The sequence below is a fragment of the Boleophthalmus pectinirostris genome, unplaced genomic scaffold (assembly GCF_026225935.1).
Source record: "Boleophthalmus pectinirostris isolate CB_2022bp ecotype Guang Dong unplaced genomic scaffold, ASM2622593v1 HiC_scaffold_6, whole genome shotgun sequence".
Lineage (NCBI taxonomy): Eukaryota > Metazoa > Chordata > Actinopteri > Gobiiformes > Gobiidae > Boleophthalmus > Boleophthalmus pectinirostris.
Window position 1 is genome coordinate 13,272,755 of NW_026571447.1, and position 23,114 is coordinate 13,295,868.

At 37.8% G+C, this 23,114-nt stretch overlaps 1 protein-coding gene across 2 annotated transcripts in view; it reads left to right on the forward strand.

Annotated features, from left to right (window-relative positions):
• The window catches only part of fhl3a (four and a half LIM domains 3a), a 66,119-nt gene that overhangs the window by 30,407 nt on the left and 12,598 nt on the right, over positions 1–23,114 (forward strand). The window contains exon 1 of one of the 2 annotated variants that reach the window (XM_055163665.1): positions 12,385–12,508. The exons of the other annotated variant lie outside the window; for it this stretch is intronic. The gene's annotated coding sequence lies outside the window, so the exon portion shown is untranslated. Of the gene's footprint in view, positions 1–12,384; positions 12,509–23,114 lie in introns of those variants that run through there. 2 annotated transcript variants of the gene reach the window in all.

Below are 23,114 nucleotides of genomic sequence, written 5' to 3' on the forward strand. Positions count from 1 at the left end.
TATTCGGTGAATTTTATCAAGGGGAAGCGGCGCATTACATACGTCACGACTAAATAGCGAATCCTAATACTGCGAGGTCAGACAGTTTCTACGAAGTGAAATTGACTGATGAATCAGGCTACTTAAAAAGGTGCACTATGTAACTTTTCTGTTTGGAGGTTGCTACCTGTTTTTTTTTTTGTTTTTTTTTATTACTTTGCCTTCTCTTCCCCTGTAGAGACAGGCAAGTGATGCTACTATACTAGAGCAAGTGTGATAATGCCAGTATTTAATAATTATTAATAATACTATGTGGTTAGAGGTTGAGGATCGATTCCCGCTTGGACCTGCATTGCCTAGTATGAAAGTGTGTGCGTGAATGATTTGTGGTGGTCGGAGGAAGTGCAGCATGCAGGTAGATTATTTTACTTTCAATATGTAGTGAAGACAGTCTCTCAAGCAAGTTTTATACAGTTACACTTGAAGACTTCAGATTGCTATTTTAGTTCTTGAGAAACTGTCATGTCCTTTACCCATCACCTGCTCTTAAGTTCGCTTTCTGAAGTTTCCCATGACAAACTGCATTTTGGTCTAGACACGGAGCCAGAAGCACTTGTAGGATTCACGTTTTCTCCCACACAACTCATATGACTAACATCTCTCCAATAATAGCAAAAATACTCTTTGACGAATGACAAGCTCTTCTTTGTATAAATATTCTGGATAAGGCAGAGTTTAGACTGACCTCAAAACCAAGTCATTTGAAAAGGAGCACCATCATTTTCCATTATCAGATTATGGGATACAGGTCTCCATGGTGACGGCTTAAACTCATGTCTCTCAGGTCCACTTTTGGGTACAGTGTAAGTATGGAAATTAGATGACCAGCCAGAATCACGCGCTTTGACGAAACTTTACAAAGACATGTGAATCTGGAGTTGTGTCCTGTCTCCCTGATTTCACATCGCATGATTGACAGATGGATTAACCAATCAGAGAGAAGCATGGTCTGTTCGCATCAAAACACATATTGCTTACACATAAATAAGAGGGAAAAAAACTAAATAAAGGGCTGAGAAATAGAATGGATTTTTGCAGCATCAACAATCGAAGCACCAAAATATTACTTATCTCAGGTAAAAGAAGTTATATATTTTGTTGTGAATGCTATGAGAATTTTGGAGATGTCTTCTGCATTTGAGAGACACGTGCTACAAATTAACAACTGTGGTTGGATCATCTTAGGTTAGGATGGAGAATTTTCACCCTCTATTGTCCAACTCCAGCCCCCTTTGGATTCTGGACTGGCTGGTCAGGCAAATGGAATATATTATGATCCTAAAATCTCTCAGTGTTGACATTTTCTTGTGTTTGTACCATTGCCCAAGAGGTGATTTTAAGTTGTGGACAGTCCCTCCTGTTTTGTCCAGTGAAGACATTATTTGTACATACATGGTTATTGCATCAGAGGACAGTGTCTGCTCCTGTGGGCTGGGTTTGTGAAAACACCATCCTCCCTTTGGCCTTGCAAAGCATCAACTAAATCAAACTCACACCAAGAGCTCCCTGACCTTACATGTACTCCTTTTAGCAACACTGGGGTCAAACCAGGGACTAAAGACTACACATCTGAAACTACAGGCTCGTCTTCCAGGTTTTTCTTTGACTTTACACATAACACATTTCCTTTACCAATTCCAGCTGACACAATATCATTAAATCTAAATATATATCACTCTAAATGTAGTATTCAACAAGTTTCAATCCAGCTTGGAGCTATCAAGCAATCACTCACTACAGTCATACATAGACAAGGTGGGGAAAGTGTCGCCCAAGAATACAACAACCTGGTTTGAACCAGCAGACTTTGGATTGGTGGCCTAACACTCAAACTACTGTTAGCCAGCATAAATACCTGCCTCCAAATTTGTATTTGAGTAACCTTGCATTATTTGTCCACATCTCCAAAGCTCAAAATGCTCTTTTCCACCTTGTGAAGTGGTAGTTTTCAGGTTAAATATTAGCTCTTGCACTACCTTTTGTTAGGTAATGCCAGGGCTGAAAGTATTCAAATGATTCTAGTGAAGGTATATGGAGTTTAAAAACACAATGGAGTACTTCCTGTTTTACCACACGATATCACACGGTGGAACAAAATGTTTTATGTTTGAGAAGAACTCAGCCTTAATATGCTGGCTTTATGTGTTAAACATGAATGAAATGTAACTCTGGGTATGTTTTTGATGAGGAAACATATCATATATCAGAAAATAGTATAATATAGGCTTTTAAAATGCAAATATAAAATTAAAAATGAGGACCCAAAAGACAAACAAATTAAAAGCAAATAGAAAAATACAAACCTAAACCAAAAACTATTCTGCTCTACCACAGCCCATTCCCCACCACTCATAATACAGCTTTAATTTACAGGATTTGTTTGACTAGCCCTATTCAAACTCTGCTGGTCTTAAACAGTGAATCAAAACAAAGCAGGTGTCAGATGGTGGATGTTTGCCCCAACAGTCAGGGCTCAGATTTCAAAGGGGCGTACCATGAGTGGATCAGAGGAGCTGGGTGAGCGAGAGGATGTGAGGATACCAGGACAGGGACCAGAGCCATGTTTGGTCACAAATCAGCCTGGGAACGCAGAGGAAAGAAGCTCCGAGGATTAATGAGTGTTTGTTCAAAGGGAAATAATATACTCTTGCTTTCTTATGCCAGAGGAACAGGACTGTGGTGTGTTTTTGTTGTAGCGTTAGCAGCCTCCCCAAAGCAGATCCACACTGTAAACCTTACATCTCTTAACACCTCATTGTATTCTTTCATTGATAAGATGAATTTGAAAATATGAGTATGTGCTTGAGCAATATTTATAGTGAACTTAGCTGACCCATGACAATGTGGTTATTGAGGTAGGGGGATGAAACTGAAGTACAAAAATAGGAAATGCAATTTATACATATTTGATGACGAGATGTTGGCATATTTTTGTTCCAATCTTCCAATTCCACCTTTGCTTTCATACACAAGGTACACTTCGTAGCTTTTCAGGTGGAGGGTTTGCCACCTGTTTGTCTCTATAAAAGTATTGCCAGGAATTCACTCTGTTTTCAGACTATCTAAAAACTTCTGTGTGCATTGTGTCACCATGGAAAATTATGTATATTCTGCCATAGAAATACACTCCCAGCATGATGTCACTGCAAAGTATCAATGGACCTGTGCACCAATAAAGTACTGCATTTCAGTCCCAAGTCTGAGTATAATTCTATTAAAGTAGAAAGGTGCCAATGAATGACCTTGCATACTCGTACTTCACCACATTCATAAATTTCCTTTATTGTGATAATCTTGTTTCTCAAATCTCTGGCTACAATTGATGAGCCAGTGTGTCTCGTAATCCCTTTTCCCTACAACCATTCTCTGGTTTGACCTTCTGCGCTCATCCAACTTCTGACTGTTACCTTCCCCACTATCACAACAGCTCTGTAAGCCCTTTTGACATTCTTTACACCACATTGTTTATCAAACCCAAGAGCATCCCTGAATCAACTCACACTCTGTCAAGATGTTTCTCCTTAAGATTTACACTCTGCATTCTCACTCCAGCTCCAATTTTTTCTACCATCTCAATGCTAGCCACTCTCCAGGCAGCCATTGTCCAAAAGGCTCCATTGGCACACAGGAGTCCACTGCATAACTCTGTCAATGCAAACCAGATGTGAAATGTATGGCATTGAGGGTTTTTTTCTTCAAAGGGAGACAAATGTAGGCCAAAAATGTAGGCTTTTGGAGATGTAAAAATAAATCTATTCTGGAGTCCCAAGCCTTCCTTCACGGTGGTTAAAGCAGTACTGTATGATTTAAGTAATTGCAATGTTATTGTTTGGTTCCGGGACGATCTTTGCGAAGAATGGGGGTTGAGATGTGGGAATAGACAGATGACATTTGCTTTTCACCAGCTAAATACGGATGTGAATTACATAAGTCAATGGTGCGTTTGACTAACTGGAATTCAGTGTTTTGTTTTGTTTTTTGTTATAATTTATGGTAACTCCACAGTTCATTCATGGTCAGTTGAAATGCATTTTTGTCATCCAGAAGTTATGATGTGAAATTTGACGTTATCATATTTGTTTATAGTCGTGTTTTAGCCTTTATCCAGTTCTGGAGGGTTTCCTATGAATAACGTGTCATATGGGTTGACACAGGGGAGCTGACAAAGTTTAAAATGCGATTTTGATCATAAGGAGGTGGCATGATCCTCAATACAGATAAAACAATGCTTTTGATGTGTTAATGTAGTCTTAATAATAATACATTTTAAAAGACGGTCTACAGAACACAACATACTAGTGTGGGCATGGACCATACTACTACATACTACTCTTTTCATTCTGTCTTTTTTTTTTTTTTTTTTTTTTCAATACTTGTTTTTGTATCATTTAGTATCTGGTTCTTGATTATTTTGCCCCAGAGTGTGGCATTAAACTTGTCAATGAGACATGCAAGGGAAGCTGCCAAGCCATGTAACAGGTCAGATCTGCAGAGAGGCAATCCCATTCACAGTAAGAAAACATTAAGACACATGAATGAATGATTAAATGCAAGAAATTATTTAATTCCATATGTCAGGCGTCCCCGGGGACGGGGACCGGTACCGGGCCGTGAAAGTGCAGAACCCCCCCTCCCATACGCCGCGTGGCCCGTCTGACAGTTCCCCCCTCCCCTACAAAGCGTGAATCGTCCCCCCTCCCATACGTTGCATGGATCCTCCCCTGTCCCATATGTTGTGCAGACTGTTCCCCCTCCCGTACGCCACACGGGCTGCACCACTAAACCAGAACTAAATCAGGTCTAAAACAGGTTTAAAACCTGGAGTAAAACAGGACTAAAACAGAAATCCAGGACTTAATCGTGCCGCTGAATCGCCCACTGTGGCAACTCCCTCCGGTCTGCGAAATATTGTATGATATAAAACCGGTCCGTGGTGCAAAAAAGGTTGGGGACCACTGCCATATGTGGAACAAAGCAATAACATCTCCATGGAGACAAACCAGCAGCAGACCCTGCACCAAAGTTACAAAGTTACAAGTTACCTTTAGTTCTTTCTTTAAGCCATTTTTACCAAAGTTTGTCTACTCTAAGCAAGTTTTCAAGGTCAAAGAGTTCAGAGACTGCACCTTCTCACAGTTGAACGCTCACCTGCCAAGCCACTGTCATGAAGCAGGCCAGCCCATTCCACGTGTAACCACAGAGAGCCTATTATACACACACACATCACAATAGAAAATCCTTACAACAACCCGGTCCAGAAGCCTCCGTGTACACCGCGTTGACTGACCGCTTCAACAGCTCACCTCACAATGGGACCAAGGCTAATATTAAGAGACATCAGGCTTATCCCGACATCTGCCTGCTCATTAAAAGCTGCCAAGTATGGACAAATTACAAAGAACGTGGTGACGTTGAAATCAGCAGGTAGTCATTTGGGTTCTTTCTGTTTATGATGCAGGCTTTGATTTGGGGCCCCAGTCACCGCCCACACCGCACCATAGTGTTTAAATGCTCAAAGCCAATGACAGGTTAGGGCTGTGCTGTCTGCTCCTGCGCTCTCTGCTCTGTCCTCAAACGGGATGTCTCTCAGGTGATCCAGAAACCAGGCCACACTCACGTCCTGTTCAGAGTGGGGTCAGCCAAGTGAATTTTGCATTGTTCTGAGATGTGATATATTATACATTCTTTGATGAATTTGCTTGTGTTTATTTAAAGGGACCATATTACGCTTTTTTGTTCAATGTTATAATGTTTCCCCATCACAAACATACCTGGAGCTGTGTTTTGTTTAATTCGCACATTTAACACACAAATCCTGCATATTTAGGCTGTGTTCTTCTCTCAAGCAGAAAATACTATGTTCCACCTTGTAATGTCATGTGGTAATACTGGATGTGCTTGCACTAGTGGGAAATCTGTGTTTATTTTTTCACTCTACGATAAAATTTAAGCCTTAAAAAGTCGACTCATACTCAACTCATAACAGATGCAAACTAAGTACTAAAGGTTTCATTCTGTTATTTATTTATTGCAGCTTTTAACAATATTGTAGATTTAGAATAGTTTTTATTATGGTTTAAATCTGCTCTTGGGTTTTTGTGTCAGTGGTATAAATTAGTTTTAGTATTAACATTTATCGTCTATATCGTCCAAATGGCACTGTCCATTTGTATCATTTTTAAAAGAAGTAAGCTACACAAAACGCCAACCATAACAAACAATATAATGCTTTTCAGGACACTCAAAGAACAAAACAAATGTTAAAATAGTCAAAAAAATAAATGAACAATAAACAATTTAAAAAAGATATTCTAATGGGCCTTGAAATTTCATTTATTTTTTTGCTTGCTGCATTTTTCTTTTCCCTATAGTGATCTGTGTGGGCCCCAATTATCTCTGAAGAAATGGACGGTATAAACAAAAACATAATTCCTACTATTACCACACTTTGTTTACAATAGCATTTGACCTCATCTTATAAACTCCACTCACCACAGACTGCACAAAGGAGAAGGACATGATGACACTAACTTTTAAATTGTTCACTCTAATCATTGAACTATGCTGTGTCTAGACTAGGCCTGTCACGATAACAAATTTTGAAGTTCAATACATACTGCTGAAGGAAATATAGATGATAAATGATAATATTAAAACAAATCTATGCCACTGACACTATCATCCAAGAGCAGATATAAATCACAAAACTTTTCTAAATCTACAATATTGTACAGTGATTGAAACCATGAGCTGCAATAGATAAAAAGATACAAAATGAAAGACTTTAGTACCTAGTTTGAATCTTTAATGAGTCACAGAAGTTATTCATTCAACCTTATATAACTCAAATCTTATACAGTATATAGGCAAAATTATATATAGAGCCAAAAAAAATCCACAAATTTCCCAGTAGTGCAAATAAAATGTATATATGATAAATATGGGAGCCAAAAAAATGTAGAATTTACAGATCTGATACTGGTATTTGATATCAGTACAGACACTAAAAAATTAGCTAAATCGAATATTGGTTTCCAAATATAATACTGGTTCAGTCGATATCCTGTTTGGACATATACATTGATGTAAGAAGACTACTTACTGCTGGCTCAGAAAGTCTATAATGATTGAAGTTTTATTTATTCAGAGCTGTCCTGTAGTTACCTCAGTGATAAATAACAGCTACATGACACATCTGGATCAGTTTAGTCTTATTTCATTTTTGTTTAAAGGTGCATTGCGCAACTTTTCTGGTGGAGGGTTCGTCACCTGGAGATGTTATTGCTTTGCCTGGAATGTTCCATCGTATGACTAATGACTATGATTAAACACATCTATCCAGCATTTATTCATTACAGGTGTTTCCTTCACTCAAAAATGAAATAATTCTCTCTGTGAATAGATTTGCCTCTCCACAGATCTGACCTGTAACCTGACCTCCCTTGAGTTGGATAAGTTTAATCTCTATCGTGGAACATTCTAGACAAAGCAATAACATCTCAATGAAGACAAGCAAGTGACAGAACCCTCCACTGGAAAAGTTGCGCAATGCACTTTTAAAGGAAATAAGTGTCTTTCAGTCTCTGCAGTGGCTTCGGCTGATATCGGCAGATAATTAAAGCTATAGTATCTAAATACGTATCAGAACTGAAAAGGCTGGATCGGATATGCCTAAAAAAAATATTGTTCCATCTTTCATATATTGATGTAGTAATTATCATGACAGGCCTAACTGTGTCCAATACGCAGCCTTCTCCCCACTCCCCCTCTACTTCCTTCATGAGTGATTTCCTCTTCTTCCTGTGATAAGATTCATTGCAGTACATTTGATTACAGTATGTGATTTATCTGATGCTGTGAAACCAAATATTTAACTCATGAGCAACCGCATTCGGGGGCCAGCTGCTGATTTGTGACCCCAAGCGGACCGAACCACCAGATGATGTACAAGAGAACAATTAAATCTTGTTGATTCCAGTTGTGCGTGTGTAGGGGGGGCTCCCATAGGACTTGACCTCGGCTGGCAGGTTCGTGAATGATAGCTTGAGGTCTTATGATGTTGTGTCATGAACATAAGCAGACGCATCAGAAAAGCCTTATGCAACTCCTTCCATCGTCGTGTTCCATTATTCACAAGTGGAGAGGGTCTGTTAACTGACCGCAGAGGCTTTCTATCAGGCGTGTTTTGAATATATGGGGTTGTCTTTTGTGCGTAAATAAATACAAGTGTCAGAGATGTTAGTGATTCTGTGTTGAGTTTTCAATGGTTTAAGAAAACACAGTGAGAACATCCAAACTCCAGAGGGCCTTGACAATAAATAAGTATTTGCAGTCGATTTTAAAGTAACTATCAGTGTTGAAGTGTGGAAAAGGGAGCAGATAACATACGATTACTCTGCTCCTTCTCATAAATTTCTTGCATATTTAAAATAACACTGTTGATGTCTTGTTATATTTTACAAATGTGATGAATAAATAAATAAAAATAAATAGCATTAATAACCTTTCTAACTACCGTTCTGCATAAGACAGATATTAATGCTTACACAGCATATGCATATGTTTACACGTGTGGATGTCTGTGTTACTGAACCTAACCCGATGGGACACCCTGCTACAGTCTATTGCCCATGAACCCATCTCCAGATCTTTAGTTTAGTTTTTAGTTAGGGGTCAACTTTGGAGATTTTTCCTTTTGGGTATATTTTGTGTTCATGGGGGAAAGTGGTAGCCTGATTCATCAGCCGGTTTCACTTTGTGAAAACCGTCTGACCTGGCAGAATTAGGATCCGTTCACTTGACGGTAGCCGGGTACTTTTTGTATTTAACCAATCGCTGCTAATTGGTCGTGACATAATGGGGCTAACTGGTATTAAGCTTTTCCCAAGCCCATAGGAAGAAGGGCAATAACATCTTTCCCCTTGATAAAATTCACCAAGCATTCTCTTTGTTCTGGCTTTAAATCCTCGATATCGGGAGTATAGTATGGCTTTGTCTACAACCCAGTCATGGCTTCACAGCTCTTCGCTGATTGGCTGGTGCACGGTCTACAACTTCCGGGGTTCTTGCAAACTGTCTAGTGTATTCTGATTCCTGACCTAGTCGCTAAAGAGAAATTAAATTGAGTGGAGGCACTAAGTGTTGCTAGCCTGGCTAGGAAAGTGGAGTAGCCAGACGAAACCCACCCAAACACGGGCAGAAACTCCACACAGAAAGGCAAATTGTTTTGTTACTTTGCTCATATCTTTCATGTTTACTACTACATTTTGATACATATGAAAGACATCAAATATAGGGTGAAATAACTCTTTTATAAATAACTTTTTTTAAATTTTAGACCTCAATTCCTCAAAGCCCTTTGCTTTGTTGACAGCCCCGCAAATTCTTGACCTTTTCTCCATGTCAGGTTCAAAGGATGCCGAGTGTCAAAAGCAGTGGTCTAAGCAAAGGGTTTGAGTTATTTTATTTTTTAGTTTATTATATTCCTTGTGTGTTCATTCATAGTTGTGATGACTTTAGAAAAAACTGAAATAAAAAAAACTTTTGACTAGTAGTGTACATCCTACGCCGAGACCAAAATATCCCATACATACAAGTTTTTGAACTGCTTGTAATTCCTGTATTAGCAATTCATATTTCATTTTAACCTTTGCCCTGTTAAACTGCAAAAGAAGTTGCTATATGCATCTCCAAAATCTCTTCCATACAATTCTACAAAACATACACTGCTCTCCACAAGTGTCCATCTCCCTGCACTCTCCCTTTCTCTGCCCCATTCTGACTCTCTCTCCCCCTCCGCCTCTCCCTTGTCTATCCCTCTCTCAATGCAGCCGTGGAGCTTCAGCGTGCCTGGCTCTTGTCCAGCAGCAGACAGACCACAGTGTCATGGTATGTGTTTATCCCAGGCCGGCCGCTTCACTTTCCTCTCCCTGATTTAAGAGCCGTCATCACTCTAAGATCCTGCTCCAACATTTGTTTCTCCTCCAAACGCCACCTTCTCCGTCAGCCCAGATTCTTGTTTGATCTGGGCTCTTGTGTCTTCTCCAGAGGTGGTGTATCTTCTCCGAAATTTGCTCCAAAATGCTGCCAAACATCTGGACAGTAATGGAGATTAAGCAGTACTTTTATAACAACTCCTTTTTGATAAATCGTAGATAACTAGCAAAAACATGTTAGTATCCACAAAGTTACTACCACAGATTGTAATGTAAACTGTTGAAAATGTCTCCCATATGTAGTCCTTCTTCTCAGTGCATTCTGGTGCTAATCAAGCCTTGAAAGTGTACGGTACAGTTAGGCCTTGACAATAACAAAAAAACAAATAACAAAAAGAAGGGTGATTTATTGCTACAGAGAAATATTGCGATAAACTATAATATTGTAACTACAAAGCAGGATAGCTTAAATTTTATTATGGTGCAGAAAAATGATTAAAACCTCCCCACTATTGCAAAGAAACTGTACACACGATAAATATTGAGCTCCAAAAATTTGTTCCAGTTTTCATTTATTGAAGGGATTGTGGGTTCGACTCCTGGGTGGGTGGGTTTCCTCTACGAATCTAAACCATGCACAATAGGCTAATCCTCCAGCAAGGTACTCCTGACCATGTAATTATAGCTCAAGATATGATTAGGTATGCACCCATCCGTTACTGGTAATAGATATTGGTGCCAGTAGTGAAAAATTTGCTGCATCAAATATCGGTTGAGCAGAGATCCTGGTTGGACATATAAATTGATGTAATAAGACTCTTTACTGACCTTAGCTGGCCAAGAAAGTCAAAGACATAACATTTTCATCTATACAAAGCTGTTCTGTAGTTACTTGAGAGGTAAATAACAGATGCATAACACATTAGGATCAGTTTAGTCTTATTTTATCTGAGTTTAAAAGAAATAAATGCTGTTTTCAGTCTCAAGTCACGATATCAACCGATACCAGTGCAGACACTCAAAGTTACAGTATTGAAAATGATATCTGAACTAAAAAAGCAGGATCGTTGCATCCTGGATATGATCACTGTAATAAAATGCTTTCCTCTGCTGTTTTCAATTTAGGTATCATGGATATTAGTACTACCTAAAAAAATACAATAACTCATTAAGTACCTTTGCTTTGCTGGCTTGGATTCAAGCTTACAAACTTTTTGCTATTGAGCATTTTCTATACGTGAAATCATTATTGGCTTTCTGCATGTTAAAAATAACTGCATGTAGACCCTTCCAAGCTTTTGTCATAACACAATATGATTTAACTTTGCCTATTCCATATCAGCCATTGTTTTTAATACACAAGTGCACTTAGCAACAGTACTGCCTGCAGTTTAATGCTTCCAAAGCTTTGATCATCTCTCTTTGACCATATTTAGACATACTATATTAAGCACTAAACATTTTTGATTCACCATTGTGCAATTGCTTAATGTAACTTCCTTTAACATTTACTGTGACCAAACGTAACCTCTCAACTCACAGAACACAATGCCAAGTTGCACTGTGCAGCTGTTTGGGTGGAGGGTGCAACATATGCTTGTCTCCATGGAGATGATCAGCCTGGAATGTTCCGCTGTATGACTTTAAGCATACATATGTATCTCCATGGAGGTAACAGGTGATGCACCCGGTCCAAGTTATAGGTCAGGTCTGTGGACAGGTTCAAATTGGAAAAAAATGCTAGAATAGATTTAATGCTATTGGTACTTTGCAGCTGATATCATCAACATTCCCGGGGGGGTGATGCTAACTGGAAGCACTACTCTGTTAAAAGCTCTGTTACACAAGTTAGACTATGAACTTTATTTTATCACTGTCTGATCGGAAAGAGGTGACTTGGTTGAAACAGACAGGTGAGATGATTTGTACACTTAATAACGTCTCTCATACATAAAATTGCAGTCACAAGCTAGCTAGCATTAACAGTTTCCAGTTAGTCACCATTTTTGTTGAAAATTAAACTCCTTAACAGGACAATGAGTGCTCATATTTAACACAAGCTCATGAAAATGTGTTGTTAGATCCATTTTGTTTTGACTATCTTAAATCTTTTCTGTCTGTGTTTGCTTATGTGTTCATTGTGTCACCATGGTAACGTTGACGAACATTCCCCCAATAGAGATCCATGTAGAACACCCCCAGCGTCATGTCACTGCAAAGTAGTACTTTTTGGTAAACTCCAGGTAAAGCAATAACATCTCCACGGAGACAAGCAGGTGTCAGACTCAGTACCAGAAGAGCTACTTAATCCACCTTAAAACTAAATTGACTCACAAGACATGATGTTATTTCCTACTACTGGTTTTATCAGGGTGGTCCAGATCGGTTTCCTTACAGCTTTCCCCAGTCACATGAACTACCAGTTGATATGTGGTTAGTCACTGATGTTGACACAGTGAACAAGAGTATGGGATGGCAAGGGACACATATATCTGTATACAGTAGACAAGAGAGCAGCTGCCCCTTCCGTTGTTGTAAGTAGTATAACATGAAGTACTTTGTCTGGCTCTGTGTATATTGTACTTGTAGGTTCTTTTAATGGACAGCAGGAAATGGGGAGAGCTGCCAGGCTTATTCCCAGCTGGATCACTGGCTGTGCTTTTGGTGTAAGCAAAGTTTTGTTAAGGGATTATGGCTCTGGCCTATGGGACTGGGCCATTCTAGTGTCAAGCTAAAGAGGCAGTTTTGTCACTTGTCACTGTCTGCCTAAAGAGGCAGACAGTGACAATGCTTATCGAGATTGAACTCTGATTAAAGGTCATATATTATGCAGATTTGACTCTTGTGAGTGTTAAGTCTTGTTATTATGTTGTTACCTCATCAAACACATACCTGGAGTTGTGTTTTGTTTTATTCACACATTCACACGCATTATTATAGCCAGGCTGGATCCACCTAGTGCCTCCGCTCAAATTCATTTATTCTCCAGGAACTAGGTCAGGAATCTGAATACACTAGACAGTTCACACAACCCCGGAAGTGCGAGTTTGGGCACCAGCCAATCAGCGAAGAGCCATACATTCTGTGTTGGCAATGATTCTTGAGATCGAGGATTTAAAGCCGGAACAAAGAGAATGTTCGGTGAATTTTATCAAGGGGAAAGACCTTATTGCCCTTCTTCCTATGGGATTTTGGAAAAGTTTAATATACCAGTTTGCCCCATTAGCGGTGCATTACATACATCACAACCAAATAGCAGTGATTGATTAAATAAAAAAGTACCTAGCTCCCATCGAGCGAACGAATTCTAATGCTGTGAGTTCAGATGGTTTCTATGAGGTGAAACTGGCTGATGAATTCTACTCCACCTTGTGATGTTATGTAGTGGTATTTCTAAAGTTAACAGCTACCTTTTACCGTTTGTTTAGTAGATATTGGCAAATCCAGGGCTGAAATTATACAAGTCATTCAAGAGAAGGTGTATGGGGTTTAAAAACAGTGGCATATTTTCTGTATTACCACATGACATCACAAAGTTGAACAGAGTGTTTTCAGTTTCAGAGAAGAATTAAACATGTGTGAATGAAACAAAAAAACAACTCCAGGTTTTTGATGAGGAAACAACATTATAACAGAAATCAGAAAATAGCAGAAGATGACCTCTTTAATTTGAATGAGTGGTTCTGAGCTGATACCATATAACATCTTAGACATAGCATTTGCATTTCCTGATTTCATGTTTTGATGTTTTTGATTCTAAGACAACAAAAACACACGACATGACATAACAAACACGGTGTGATTTCCTGACCAGTTGTTTTCCATTTCGTCGCATTATACCCAATAACCTGACCACCATTACCCACTTATACAGCTTACAGACAACATTCTGCAATCATTTAAATTGTCTCATGTGATAGATGGATATATTTAATCCAATTCCCCCCAGATGAACTCCACGTGGCCCATTACAGACCTGACTGCTCTGCCGCCTACGCTCTGAACACTATAATTAAATACACTGGCGTATTTCTGGACCTATCCTGTGTGTAGGCAGTGGCCATTTTCTCCTTGAAGCCCACATTTTTCCCAGGGGGCCGCGTTCAGTCACTGCTTTGGAATTTTGGAATATTATTGACCCAAAAAGAGTTAGTCACTGGACATGAGGGAGATAGAGCGCCGCTGTTGCTGGGAAGTGTGGATGTGAGGTTGTACAGTAGGAAATGTAAGCCCAAGGGGAGGTGCCGTTTTGGGTCAGATTTTTCTGTGGACACCCTCTCTGCACGGGTCAGCTCTCCGATGATTTCGATACCCAAAGGTAATGAGTCAGATGGAAACTTAATATCACTAGATTTGGGGTTTAATCTTAAGCCAGAGTTTGTCATAGATGAGTTACGATGTTTTTACGATGATGAACTTTTGATACAGGGCTTTAAGTTCTTAGGGAAATTGGTCTCAGTGGAAATGATAAAGAACTCCCAAGTCTCGATATTTCACAGTGAGGGTGTTCTGCATGTGTGTCTATGTGGAAATGTTTAGCAGTTTCCATAGTGACACGAGGTACACGTTGGCAAACAAAGCCGACCAAAGAGGGACTTGTTTAAGAGCACAAGGCAGCTCACATGTTTTAGTTCCAGCTAAGTCAGTTCTTTATATTCAGATTATGTTAAAACAAAGCTCAGTTTAAAGGGACGATCTGGAATTTTTGACTCTTTTGGATACTCCACAAAGCACCCGAAACAAATCTGTTATTATGCCAGACTGTCGATGTAAATGTCTGTGTTGATGGAATAATGTTTGAAATAAAACTAACCTTGCATCGCATGAATCGTTGCATGTTGAGGGACTATTTTCTCAGCAGTAGCGTAATTTTACTTTACCGGTAAGGTAGGTGCAAGGTGATATCAGTCCGCCGTTGCCAAGCTTTCTATCAGGAAGTACAACTTGCTTCTGCTGACATAAATCCTTCAAATGCAAGTTTGTCTTTTCTTCTAAAATTATTCTATCAACATAGACATTCACAAAGACAGTCTGGCGTTTTAATTGTTTTGCCTCTGGTGTTTTGTTTACTGGGTAAGACTGTTTTTAGAGGCAGGCTAACTATGGCCATTGACATGCACTAGCCTAACACCAGCGACCTCTGCAAGAAATAGATGGAATATATATAAAAAAATAATAATAATAATAACCAAATATATATATATATATATATTATTATTATATCTTTAAAATATTATGCATGTAGTTATGGCTTCTTCAATTTTTGGATCATTCAGTCTTGATATTTCCTTGTATAACTTATGACTGTTTTATAATTTATGTATCTTGCAAACATCTGGTTGGCATAAAAAGTATTCCCCATTCAAAAGATATTTTTAAAAAAAATGTTTTTTTTAAATGTCCATGGTAGTGATCCACATTTTTCATCATTCTAAACCCCATCGACAAAAAAGATTATGAAACATGGGCAAATGGAGAAAAAAAAAAAAAAAACTCTTCAGGTATGTTTATTATAAAAAGGTGGAACAAAAACAGTTTTGCACAGAATAGGGAATTCGGTATTCGCTTGTAGTGGATAATTTCATATCTCAAATAGGCTAGTAATTATTCATTCTTTCTGTGTATTTTTGTGGCTCTGCCCTTACAGTATAAAACAGAAGTGAAACCGCATTGTGACTGACTCAGACTGATGTTATTGCTGCTTTATCAGGGAGGATACAGCTCAGTTTTCACCTTATCTCTTCTGTGGTTAGTGAGCCCATGTTTACTACAGTTACCACAGAGTGACAAGAGGGGCCATTACGATGAAGAGAGCATTCGTCAAGAGGGCCCGGTCAATAGGTCACTTTAGTTCAGTCATGTAGTTTGTCTGGGTGTACTTTAGTCATAGATATGTTCATGTAATATACATCAGGAAATAGCTGAGCGATGTTCATTGGTCAGTTGGTTGAGGTTAAGTTTGCCCTTTTTAAATTACATTGTGACTGTATTAAAGGTCCTACATTATGCTAAATTGATTCTTATGAGATTTAAAACATGTTATTAATGTTGTGATGTCATCAAAAATATACCCGGGGTTGTGTTTTGTTTCATTCACACATGTTTGAGTAACCCCTTTTTTTATTAGTCTGTCTATAGCTCCAAAGCTCAAAATGCTCTGTTCCACCTTGTGATGTCAGGTAGTGGTAGTTTCACATTAACATTTACCTTTTACTTTTTTTTCAATAGAGACAGACAATTCTGGGGCTGAAATTATCCAAATGATTCTACTAAAGGTGTACGAATTTTAAAAACACAGTGGAGCACTTCCTGTATTACCACATGGCATCACAAAGTGGAAGAGTGAACATTGTTTTCCATTTGAGAGAATAGCATAGCCTAAATACACAGAGGTTGTGTGAACAAAACAAAACACAACTCCAGATATGTTTTGGATGGGGAAACAATATTATACCATAGATCATAAAATATCGTAATATGGGCCCTTTAACAAAATACTCTAACAACAATACTGAAAACACTATCACTTCTAAAATACTTTAATAAATTAAATTCATACAAATGTTTATCCTGGGAAAACAGCAGTAAGCTTCTCTGAGATCCAGGCACACCTCAAACATATACCTCTTTTGATATCAGGATTTGGGATCTTTGCAATAGCATTCCTGTTCATGGTTTAGGGAGTCAACTGTTACTTAATCTTATCTGATTTCTGGCACACAATGGGTATGCTTGCTCAATCCTGTATGTTCCAGGTGACCTCCAAATACTTGTAGTTGAGAGAGAGGCCTTGGATTGAGCAATATAGGAATATACATTAAAGAGCTCATATTACGCTATTTTCTGATTTATGTTATAATGTTGTTTCCTCAATAAAAGTTGTTAAGAGTTGTGTTTTGTTTCATTCACATATATTTATCACACAAATTCTGCATATTTAGGCTAAGTTCTACTTTCATACAAAAAAACAAACAAACACTCTGTTCCACCTTGTGATGTCCTCTACTGAACTAAAACTACCACTACATGACATCACAAGGTGGAACGAAGCATTTTGAGCTTTGGAGACGTAGAGTTACTCAAATGCGTGAATGAAAGAAGGCACAACTCTGGGTATGTTTTTGAGGAGGTAACAACATTATGACATGGCTTAATGCTCAATTTTGCGAAATATTTTATCTTCTTGAGTAGTTTACGATGAGCTCTTTGAACAGAATCCTGTTTTTTAAAAATCGCAAATCAAAAAAATGCAATCACATTTCTTTTTTTTTCTCCCCAAAACCACGCAGCTCTTATAGGAATGTGCAGTAAGTTGATCCAAACCAGAAAGGAAGTCACAATTACAAATAAACTGAATTCCAGAGAGAGCAATTTGTGAAGTAACCTATAAGGCAATGAACATCTGTGTACTTTTGTATTGGAATCTGAGTGACAGCAGACGTCATAGCGCAGAATTCCCTCCGCAAAGTCATGCCTGATCTCGTCCACTCGCAAACAAGCTAACGCACATGCTGTTCCTTGGTAGCACACGTAGCTCCTGCACTGCAATAACTGTGGACTTCTGGTATTCGGGTTATAGCTGAGGACAATCTTGGAATTTCTACAGACTAGGTGTGTCAAATGTATACTTCCGTTTAAGGTGTGACGATCAGGCAGGTTGAAGAGGGCATTATACACGTCATTAAGATTCAATAGAGTGTAAAGTTAAGTTGTTGTGGCATACTTAAGTCTCCCAGTATAGGGTCATTTGTACTCTGCATTTGACCCATCTTTCAGTGCTGCTTGGGCAACCTGTCAGGAGAAGTATCCAGGGACCCATCACCTATTCTGGTTTACAGATTGAACGACATTATAAATAGGGATGCACCGAAACAATAGTGATTCCAAATATGGTGCTGATGATGATTTTTTTTTAGGTAATAAGACTATTTATTGGTCAGAGATTGTCCAGAAAGTTTTGGAATGTTTTTTATTTTATTTATACAAAGTTGTTCTGTGATTACTTGAGGGATAAATAACAGCTACGTATCTTATTTGGATCAGTTTTGTCTTTTTTTTTTTTTAAGGAAATAAATGCTGGTTGATATAGGGTATCGGCAGATTTGTAGTCATAGTATTGGAATCTATTCGAAACTGAAAATAATCAGTCAGTGCCTCCCAATGATATATGGAGTTGCACATGGATTCTTGTTTTAAGTAAAAACATGCAAGATAAGATTCTGCATAATGCTTTAATAACTTAGCAGTTTATAAAGCTTCAGAAAAAGATTTTAAATAAAATTGTAAGTCTTGTGGTCATTCATTAACACTTAGCTGATAGCTCTCAGCAAGCTTTTAAACTTGTCACTTTTGAGCTCTTTCATTGACTGTTTAAAGAAGGCTAGCAGTTAGAGTGAATTTAGAGCCAAGTTCCATTTTAGGAATAAGAATTTATTTTTGGACAAAATTGTGTAATAAAAACACCAGGATCATGTAGAGCAGGTTAATACAAACATTTTAAGGCCAAAATGACAAGGCTCACAGAGAGAGAGGTGACAGTTATTCAATGTTATGTCAATTGGAGTCAGAGTCGATGGAGCCAGAAGCACCCCCATGTTCACCTCCTGTTTGGAATGCATCAGCCAGCGGGTTAGCTATGTCCATTTATATACAATCTACAAGCTCCATTTGATGTATTTGAGCTGCTGTATTTGCCCTGTCTAGCAATAGTAAAATAAAAACAAAAACTTCAGCAAACAAGGCTGCAATTCCATATAGATAGATTAGAGTTCAGAGTGTGTATTTTAAACACAAGTACATAAACATTTGAAAGATTTAACAACTGCCAGACTACAATATTAGCTGTTTTTCCTCCATAAAATCTTGTTGTGGAAGGGGACATCTGTTACATAAATAATTACAGCCTCTGATAATTGCACCCTCAAAATAGCAGGAGCAATATCAGGAGGTGGCCGCACCCATTCAGAAAGTACATTTACAGTCAGTGATATCATTATTGTACTTTAATTGTAACCGTTCTTTTGGCTGATAGTAATTCAGCATTTGTTTACTCTATGAATAAATGGTAGGAGTGTCATTAAAATTCACTTCAGCTCAATCGGGTTTACACAACATGAGCAAATCTTTAAGACATTAGATAATTCCATGCAGCCATATAATTGCCTATTTTTAAGGAAAAAACTGTGGTGGAAGAAGTTTTGTTACTTAAGTAAAAGTGCAGATACTGCAGCAAATAAATACTCCAGTAAAAGTAAAGGTATCACATTAAAACATCAAGTTAAGTAAAAGTAGTAAAGTACCCATGTGCATATTTTGAGATCTAATAAAACTTAAAATTTACTGATTTTGATAAAGCTCTATGCTGAATTTTGTTCAACAGAAACAAATGACTCATTTTTTTTCCTTGGCTGTCTTTCTTTGTAATGGGTTACAAAATATGTGTTAAAAAATAAACCCCTAGCCTTTTGAGCAGATCTCACACAATAATAATAATAATAAGAAGAAGAATAAATACTTATACTTTTCAGTCCTGTTCAAAAATGTATTAGAGTAGAAAGTGCAGATAGCTGCTCTATAATGTAGTGAAGTAAGGGTAAAAAAGTGCCCACTTTAAGACTGACTTAAGTAAAGTACAGATTTTTTTTTTTTATTTAAAGGTGCATTATGTAACTTTTCTGGTGGAGTGTCCACCGCTTGCTTGTCTCCATGGAGATATTACAGCATTACCTTTATTATTCCACAGTATGGAAATAAACTTGGTATTCCCAGTGGAGACAGGTTAAAGATCAGATCTATGGAGAAGCAAGCCTGCATATTGTAATAATTCAAACAAATGCAAGGGAGATATGTTTAATACTCCACTGTGGAACATTCTAGGCAAAGAAATAGAGAGAGACAGTAGAGACAATCAAGTAGCACACCCTCTACCTTAGAAGTTACACAGTGCACCTTTAAGTACAGTACTTTACTACTTTTATTTTGTTATGTTCCACCACTGGGAAAAAGTGGCATTGCCAACACAAAACTTTACATTACATTGCCAACACAAAACATTACTGTCACACAAGATTAAATAACCCCAGATCATTTTAGCTGGCGTTTAGCTTAGTCAACAACTCTGAATTTGAGTATCCATGACAGAGAGCTGATGTCATTATGTGGAGGGCCAACCACAGCTGCTGGTCCTGACTGCGAGCCATGACCCCAGATCAGAAGCACTGACTGAGACACTAAAGCTGTCTCCTTTAAAGTGATGATAAAAGAATATGGGAGAGACGTGATCCAGAGTGTACACATGGCCACGGGCTGTCCAAGATGGAGACAGTTCTAACAAAAAGAGGGGAGATTTTGGTCATCATTGCACCATCATGAAGTTGAATATGAGTCATGAACAGGTGATGTCTGTCTCAAAAATGTTTTATCTCTTCAGTAGAAGTAGTGAGTGTTGTTACAAGACTAAAATTTAGTAGTTGTCTCTTGAATATTATCATGTGGTCTTAGTTATTATGAAGTTTAAAATCATCTGCCATTCAACTATTCAGGAGAGGTCAAGGAAAGGTCTAGTAGTAGTAGTAATAGTTGTTGTAGCAGTATTTGTTGTAGTAGTAGTAGTAGTAGTAGTAGTAGTAGTAGTAGTAGTAGTAGTAGTAGTAGTAGTAGTTGTGTCTTGAATATTATCATGTGGTTTTAGTTATGATAAAGTTTAAAACCATCAACTATTCAAGTACTCGTGAAAGGTCAAGGAATGACTAGTAGTATTAGTAATAGTTTTTTAATAGTAGTTGTGGTTGTAGTTATAGCTATGGTAGTAGTGGTAGTAGTAATAGTAGTAGTAGTTGTTGTAGTAGTAGTATTAGTAGTAGTTGTAGTGGTAGTAGTTGTAGTACTAGTTGTAGTAGCTCTAGTAGTAGTGTTGTTGTAGTGTTGTAGTAGTAGTTGTAGTAGTAGTTGTAGTAGCAGTTGTCGTTGTTGTTGTAGTAGTAGTAGTTGTAGTAGTTGTGGTCCAGATCCTATAAGAATCCATCTTTGTTTCCAATCTAGCCATAAAACTTCTATTTCTCTGGCCTACTAAAAACTCTCATCTAATTCAGAAATTTCCCCTTGTGGGCAAATAAAGTTAATTGAGTTGAATTGAACTGCAAATAAAAATACACACTTTACTTACGGCACAGCTACTTATTTTGCCAGTCTTATGTTATAATATCATTACCACAGTTATTTTTTATCAGCGGCACATACCACAGATGTTCAAACAAGTTCCTTTTTAAAAAGACAAGACCTCACAGTTACACATCTCTGAATCGCTGTCCAATTTTTCAGTATCTGTATGTGCTTGCAATACTATTCATTATTTATACAGGGAGCGGCCTCCAACTACTACTTCTCATATACAAATACTAAACTATTTTGTGGGATCTGCTGGTGGTCTACATTTTCAACTGTTCTGGATAATAAATATTTATAACTCCTGAGCACATTTGGACTTTTTATCATGTGGTTGCAAATGTGAGTTCTTTAGAAAGCCCAGCAATGATCAGTGGTAGAAGGTAGCAAAGTGAAAGTAGCAAATAAAGTAAAATTTTAAGTATCTGTGCTTAATTTAAAATTTAAAATTTGTGTAACTTTTTTGGTAGAGGGTTCACAATCTGCTTGACTATTATTGTTTCCTCAGAATGTTCTACAGTATGGCTTTTAATTTAACTGTCCCCATGGAAACAAGCAGGCCACATCACCACGTCAAATTACAGGTCAGATCTGTGGAGAAGTAGGTAGGCTCATGTTAATAATGAAAGTGAAATAAAAAACAGCCATAACTGAATAAATACAATTTATTTTGTTGAATGCCAGATTACGGAACATTCCAGGCAAAGCAATAGTATCACCATGGAGTCAAGCAGATGGGGGACCTTCCATCAGAAAAGTTACACTTTGCACCTTTAAGTACATTTTAGAGTAGGTACATTTTAGAGTAGGTACTTTTACTTCACTACATTTGAGAGCAGGTATCTGTGCTTTCTACTCCACTACATTTTTGAACTGTATTGAAAAGTAAAAGTTTTTTTTTTTTACTATTATTGTTTGAGACCTGCAGTCTCAAACAATAATAGTATAGTAATAGTATAATAGAGCAAGCACACTTGAGGCTTTACTAGATCTCAGACTGTGCAAAATACTTTTACTTTGTATATTTTCAAACAGATACTTAAATTCTTTTACTTGAATCATTCTTTTAATATGATACTTTTACTTTTACTCAAGTACTTTTTTTGCTCCTGTATGTGTACTTTTACTGTTTGAGTCCTTGTTCCACCACTAGTGATGATACCAGCCAGGACCCGTCCCCTCCATTTCTGCTACTACATTTTCATGCTGTAATAAAAGTAAATAGTGTAACCCAGGTCCTTGTCGACTTGCTCTGTTTGCGTTTTCCACTTGCTCCCACTTGTGCTGCGTGTTTGGTTTGAGCGGGAGTACAAGCCCAAGTATTTACTACATAAATATTGGCAGCCAACAAAGTCACTGGGGTTGAAATGGCAGTGAGTGCATTGTACAAAAAAGATACAATATAATGAGGCTGCAATTGTATGTAAATATAAAGAACTATTATGTGCTATTGCCTCTATTGTACTCCTGCTACTACTGTTACCATATTGACAATGCTTTAGTACTATAAGGACTACTAGCAATAGTACATGTAATAGTACTTTTAATCTCTCTCACCTTGATTAAGTTACAGATGTTTGTATTTCTCAAAAATATCTTGAAACATTTGCTTTCTTACTGTGGGCAGGGTCACTTTTTCACAGATCTTACCTTTTCACTTGGTCTGGTGTTGTCACATGCTGGTTTCTATGGAGATTTAGTTGTTTTTTATGGAGAATATATTTTTTCTATGTAGAATGATCTGTCATACTCTGGACTATTAGGTAATGCAATAACATCTTCATTGAGACAAACAGGTAGCAGACTCTCCTCTAGAAAAGTGACATAGTCCACCTTTAACTGATTTTATTTCTGCTACTATAATTACAATTATGACTTGTGCTGCTAACTCAGATTTGTTACAAACATTTCAACACCAGAAACATATTTTTGACCATTTTATTCCCACATTATCACCTCTTCATACTTGACTTAACT